A 6,862-nucleotide genomic window follows, 5' to 3' on the forward strand; every position below is an offset into this window, starting at 1 on the left:
CTGGAAGAGAACAGTATCGCAGGCTGAAGGAAGCTCTCAGATGGGGAGCAACAGAGCTGCTCACAAACAAAACATGCTGCCCAAAGTGAAGGGAAAGATGAAAACCCTGTGACTATTGCTCATCTCTTTCATGAGTCACAGATTCGGGGTACTGAAAAGCTGCTTTTCAGATGCTTCGAGCAAACCCATCACATACAAAAGTTGAAAACAAAGCCCTGAAAGGTATTCACCATCCATGACTGTCTCTCTGATGGTTTCCTTCTCAACGTATCCTAACCAGGGAGGACTCCCCATTACACTTATTTGCTCAGGCTTCGTGTTTGATGCTGTATATTGCAAGACTGTACATCCATTTCCTGATCTGTAATTTCTAGTGGTTTCAGACTGTAATCCTTATCTTCTCAAAGCCTCTGGTAACAAGAAGTGAGAATTCAACAGAGAACTACGTACTCTCCAGAAAATCTCAATCATCATCTCAACCTTGAAATTTAGTTATATTCAAGTTCAGGTTAAAAAAAATTCTATATTCTGTAATCAGAGGGTAGAAAACAAACACACACACACAAAAGCCTTACAAGTGCACTGTGCATATCAAAAGATCAACTAGCCAGCAACAAAAATCCAAACATTTGATAAATTTAATTGGGAGACAAAAATATATGAAACCTCTAGATAGCTTTGAGCCATTGGCACATCATGGTGCCAGATGAAAAGGTGATGTAGATCTCCTGGGTCATTACAGATCAATCCGTCAGAGAAAAAGTATTCTGTGCTCTGACTTTCTCGACATAATCCAGCCTAGATTCAGGTTATAATTTGCTCTATTATTCAATCCCCCATACTGTTTCAAATAAATTATTTTTTTGGACAAATATGTTCTTTTCAAAAGAAAAATGATAGCCTTCTGGAAGCAGAGACTTCACTCTATTTTGGAGCTTGCTTCTTTTCAGGTAGCAAAGCAGATTCTGATCTCTTTTCCACTGACCTAATTTCAAAAAAATCACACTTTTGAGATCACTGACGTTTTCTGAATTTACAATGATGTAACCGAAATCATACTCTGTACTCCAAAGCCCTTTTGGAGCCTGCAGGGTAATAACTGCTATAAAAACACAAGCTGTGTTTTAGAGTCTGCACTATTCACCTAAAGAACAATTTGTAATTAATCATGCTACACTTGTCATCAAACGTCGCTGAAAATTTAACTCAAAGGACTAGAGGGAAGCATTTTGCAAATTCAGCCCCTAAAAAAAGGGGTACGTGAAAAGTTGGTAAATGCCACTGAGTCAGTCACTCAGGGAGAATGACTTGCAGTTAATTTACAAATCATTAACGGTATCAGTAATAAAGTAATTCGTTCATGAAATATCTGATCAAATTGCACTTCATCAGACTAGTTCTGAAACCAGTTTTATCGCTAGGTTTAGCTGAATCGACAATGTGCTCTTTGGTTTTATTTTGCAACAGTTTTCACTCTACGTCCCTTCTGGGGACAGAGAATGACTGTACGTGCTGACGGTAAGAGACTTTTTCAGTTCTCAGGTTTCCTTCTTGCTTAAAGATCCTGACATTTAGGTTATTCTGCATTTATCTTACCTTTAGATCTATCAATAAAATCACGTTATGCAAATATTACACAAATATTGCCATACAATAAACTCCCTTTGGCTATTTACGTTGGGAAACTGGGTTGAAATTGTGGATGCATCGTGGGGTGGGTGTTAGGTGGCTCTTGCTATCTAATTCTTCAGAATAACACTTGTAGACCCCATGGCAGCAGCACATGAGGGTGAAAATCGGCAATGACACATTTTTCAGAGATGATCTGAAGCTCAAAGGCTTTCTTACAAAACTCTCGCTCCCAAAAAAATTTAGGTACTGCTTACTAAAATCCTTACTAGCACTTGTAGGATTCTAGCATCATATGATCTGTATACATTACCAGCAACAGACACCAAATTCAATTTAGAAAAAAATGTTATATAAGGACTAGTATATGGCATGTTCTGTTCTTGTTTTGTTTTTTTTACAAGATGCTACCTAAATATGAAACTACTAAAGAATAATGGTAGTACAATATATGTCACATCGACTTCAGGGGTTGACTAAGCTGGAGCAATGAAAAAGTCAATAAATCTTCTGTTTTAAAAAGATACACCGATAATGCAAAGGAAATTATATTATATATAACCAATAATTTCTTGCATTTAAAAAGGCACAGAGGAGGTAGGACACAGTCATTTACCTCATATTTCACCCACATGACTTCCAGTTTTGTTCACATACAAAAATAACATCTATTATTTTTGCTTTATTTCCCTTGACCTAGCCAAGTTAAGGTAAATATGTACTATACACTCCTCAGAGGTCTGGAAAAGACACAGCTGATAAATGGCCTGAGAACATTCACCGTATCTGATGGAATGCAATCCTCAATTAAATATAAATCACTCCAGGTATTCTTTTCCCCATTTCAAAGAAAACAACAAATATTAGAAAAACAGAACTGCTTTCCCTTTCTCATTACAGTGCTTCCTCTTTGGAGCCAGCAATCCTGGGTGTTCTCTAACAGCTCAACCCCATCCACAGGGCTGCAGCACCCTTTGCTTTGAAAATCTGTTGCTCTGCCTATACCATATGTAGCAGCACATTCTTCAGGATATGTATTAAGAAGAAACGATCTGAAATAAGAAAATCCTTCCAAGTGGTAACAGCATCAAAAATGACACGGCTAATACAGAGGTATAGTGAAGTACTGAGAAATTTAGGTAGGTAATTAGGGGCTGTCTCAAAGCTGGCATCACACAGTGACATTCATCCAGGACTTTTGTCACTTGCTTCAGCTTCACGGCACCGTGAGCACGTTGTGGAAAAATGGCAAGTGATGGAGTCCCTAAAGGGGCCACTGCTGTTTCACCCAATAATTTTCCTTTAAAAGACATTCTGAGTACTATACAGAGTAATAAATAAATATTCACTTTAATGGCACGGAAGAATTAACTGTTCAACTAGCCACAGAAACCATGGCTTCTTTTAAAACTCTAGGTGAATACCAACTGAAGTATTTTTGTTAACCAACCTAGGTAGAGAAACCTCATCATTTTCCATGATTTATTAAAGAATGCACATTTACTCTGTCTTATAAACAAAGTGTGGTTTCACAAACATCAGCATAGCTCGCATCAGAAAGCCATAATTAGCTCCATTCATTGACGTATTCAGACAACATAAATTACAGATCATGTTTAAATATCTGTCCAACAAAATAGCTGAGCAACAATCCAAAACCAAAGGAATAATTGTTAATATATTCCATAGGTAGAGAGCTGCTATTAGTTACAGGAAATAAGGTATATGGTTTCAGTAGTGATTGTTTTAACGGTCACAGTCCCACACGTATGAGAAATTTATTCCACCACCGTATCCAGAGCACACGTGGTTCAGTATCTTATAACTCAACCGACTACAAAACCCATCAGGTATGCACTGTGGACACAGACACACAACTTTTGATGATTTCAGATAAACACACCATAATACCTAATACAGGCAAAAACTTTTCACATTCCACATCCTGATAAAGTGGGATTTTCCAAAGGACTATTACAGGGTCTGCCCCTTCTCCCTCCCCAGCCCCACAATACACACCCATCCGAAGTGTGGAAGTGGCGCACACACACACACACACACAAACCCAGATTGAGGGGGCCTGCTTTACCCTCCCACTCATGACAATGACTCACCAAAACCCCAGAGCTATACCTTAAACACAATCACATTTTAATGTTTGACCAAAATTTAACTCCTATTTAGATCACCCAAAAGTACCGGCTCTAAGGTTTGTCATTACTAAACCGTGTAAGTACACAAAGCGAGAATGCCACTTAATTTATCTTTTATATAAATCAACTTGAAAAAGCAAGAAATTCTTTACCTCTTTTGAGATGCGGTAAACCAAAATTGTTCACCTTTATTTGGACGTCTGCATCAGCACTAATACTAATTTACTGGGAACACCCATAAACCACAGTCTGCCTCATCCACGCAACCTGAGAGTTGCAAACACCTACGGAACGCCAAAAATCAGTATTACCTGCAGCCACCAAGGATGCTAAACACTATCTACACTGAAACCTGTAAGGATTGCACTGCCTGCTCTTGTTTCACTAAACACTAAAATATAACATTTAATTTTACTGTGTTTATGATCTACATACATGTTTGCAAAGACTGTCTTCGTTACATTGACGATCAAATTCCCAGCCAGAAGTAAAAATAGAGCGAATGGGAGAAAATGGCAGAAGTCCCAGTGGTCTCAGGTAAGGATTCCTCCATCTGGGAACGTTGCCTCAAAATCCCTTGTAGTGTAAAACTTGTTTATGATACTTACTTGAAGTACTTGCTTAAAGGACTGTTAAGTTATTCTTCCGTGGATTATTTTAAGATTACCGTAAATACACGTATATTGAAAAATCAGCTGCTTGTAATACACTTTAAAATAGGTAATTATTAATAGTTTTTTCTCATTCTCAGAATTACATTCCTCAAAATGCTTGCACATCAGAAGCATGGGGCAGGTGTGCATCCCATACAGGAGTGAAGCACAGCAGCGCTTGAGATTCTGCAATCAGAATTGCAAACAATAGAATTTTTAAAGAATTGTTTTGATCTTAACTAAAAAGCAGACTGTGAGGATCGCCAGGTTCAATTTTTACATCTGTGCTTTCAACCCTGAAATGCAACAGCAGGAACTGAAAGTTACAGTTTAAAGATGTCCCACGGCTATTAATCCAGAGACACCCTGACACAAGAGATGGTAATGGCTCCTCTTGGAGTTTACATATTTAGAAAGTAACATGCTGTAAAATCTGCACATTATCCCGTGCATGCTAAGTAAACAATATTGCTATAAATCCTTGCGAGAAAGTTGTTAATGCATACGCAGAGTATGCATTTTAAAACTCAGTATTTAAATTGTTTTATTATTTTATCTAGGTAAAGGCACTAATGACTTGCATAATTTCTTGCTGTAAATTAAATTTGGTTTTCAGCTATAGAAAAGCAAAAAAAATTAATCCTTAGAATTTCCTTTTTACCTTCTTTCCTAACATAGTCTAAGACCATCATAAATACTTTGCATCTATACTTCCAGCCATCCTCAATCAACATCCTTGAAGATCTTAATCTATACTGAACATAGCAAAATACTGCAATTTTTCTTTTCCAGTAGAGAAAAACATCTGTGCATCACATTTATGGTCAACTCAAAACCACATACAGTCAACACTACCTCGGTGGGGAAGCATACATTCCCCTTTGGAGTACAGCACTCAAAAGACATTGTCAGGGAAATTTCACTGACTGATCTGATTCCCAATATATTGTGAACAGCAATTACAATACCAAACTTGGTTACTAGGTCAATTAGAGACGTACAAAGTGGCATACATGGGACTAAATACTACTCAGAACAGGGCATCAGGGATATTAAATAGTCTGTAAACTATTTCTGTGAGTTCAGATTAACAATGGCGAAGTATTTTTAATATTTAATTAGGAGAAAGTTTTCTTGATTTCTAAGTCAAAAGAGAAGGGGAAAAGACAAAGAAGAGGTGTGATGGAGAACCAGGGCCATGCTCTGCCAGGGAAACAACTGCAGCCACAACTAGCCATCACCAGTAAACTGGATTACTCTTCCAGAGTCTGTTCCTCTGCCTCCTCTCTTTAATGATCCCAATAGATTTACAGAAGTCAACATGAGTATGCTGCAAAGCAGTAGATATTAAACAATCAAATATCTTCACAAAAAGCTCTAACATAATTTTGGGTAGCTCTTTAGCCAGTAACAGGCTTTTTTTTTTTTTTTTTGGGGGGGGGAGGAAGTAGTACAGATCCAATACAAGCGTATAACCTGAAAATGCGAGGTTAGCAACTGTATTTGATAGAAAATTAGTTATTCTGATTTAACAGTTAATTATAAGCTCCCATTTTCCATTTGTAATTCAAAAGCCTGGAATAATGACAACTTACTTTAACAGGGACTCCTAATGTTTAATGGTACGTGGGTTTTACCCAACTTACTTGGACTGTGTTTACAGTGCTTGAAGGCTCAAGATAGTTTACAAGACATCTTTTCCAGTACTGTACCTATTACTATAAATTTGATAATATTGATGAACTTGAAGGCTTACATTTGGTTTAAATAGATGAATGATCCTTGATTTATCTCCAAGTGGAGAGGGAACTAATAGGTGTGGTAATGGGAGATGTAGCGCTATTTTTAAACTTGACAGGAGACATATTAGTTGCTAGTTCCCTATTAGAGAAAAAGCACCAGTCTGGTAATAATGGGCTGGCATTTTGAAATTCCTCCGATTTATTAGGAATATGATGAGAAATATGTCCCACACATTCTGGGCTTCAGACCAGTTTCTGTATAGGAAAGGTAAGCATTACAACCTGCATTCATAGTTTAAGAACACATATATACATACACACTTGAAAAAATTACTTGTAAATATTTTAATGAATTTTATTTGAAATATTTAGTCTATAGTTTTTATTAGCTAATTGATTAAAAGACAAAACACTTGTTAAAAGCCATTATTAGTTGCTCTGTGAGATAACAGAATCATCCTACATCAAAAAGTTGGTTTGTTTTCTACAGCAAATGTAAAGTAGTAAAACCTCAAATGATGAACAGCAAATCATTCTTGTATCATCGAAATTTGGGATTTAGTAATTAACCACTCCTCTTGTACAAAAACTGGAATTGCAAGAGTTAATTTAAACATTAATTTAAACATTAGGCTTGGTAGCCTGAGATGTTTGGCAGTAAGTTTTGAGTGGGCACAAGCCAGAT

The sequence above is a fragment of the Cariama cristata genome, unplaced genomic scaffold, assembly GCF_000690535.1.
Source record: "Cariama cristata isolate BGI_N322 unplaced genomic scaffold, ASM69053v1 scaffold7936, whole genome shotgun sequence".
In the NCBI taxonomy this organism is placed as follows: domain Eukaryota; kingdom Metazoa; phylum Chordata; class Aves; order Cariamiformes; family Cariamidae; genus Cariama; species Cariama cristata.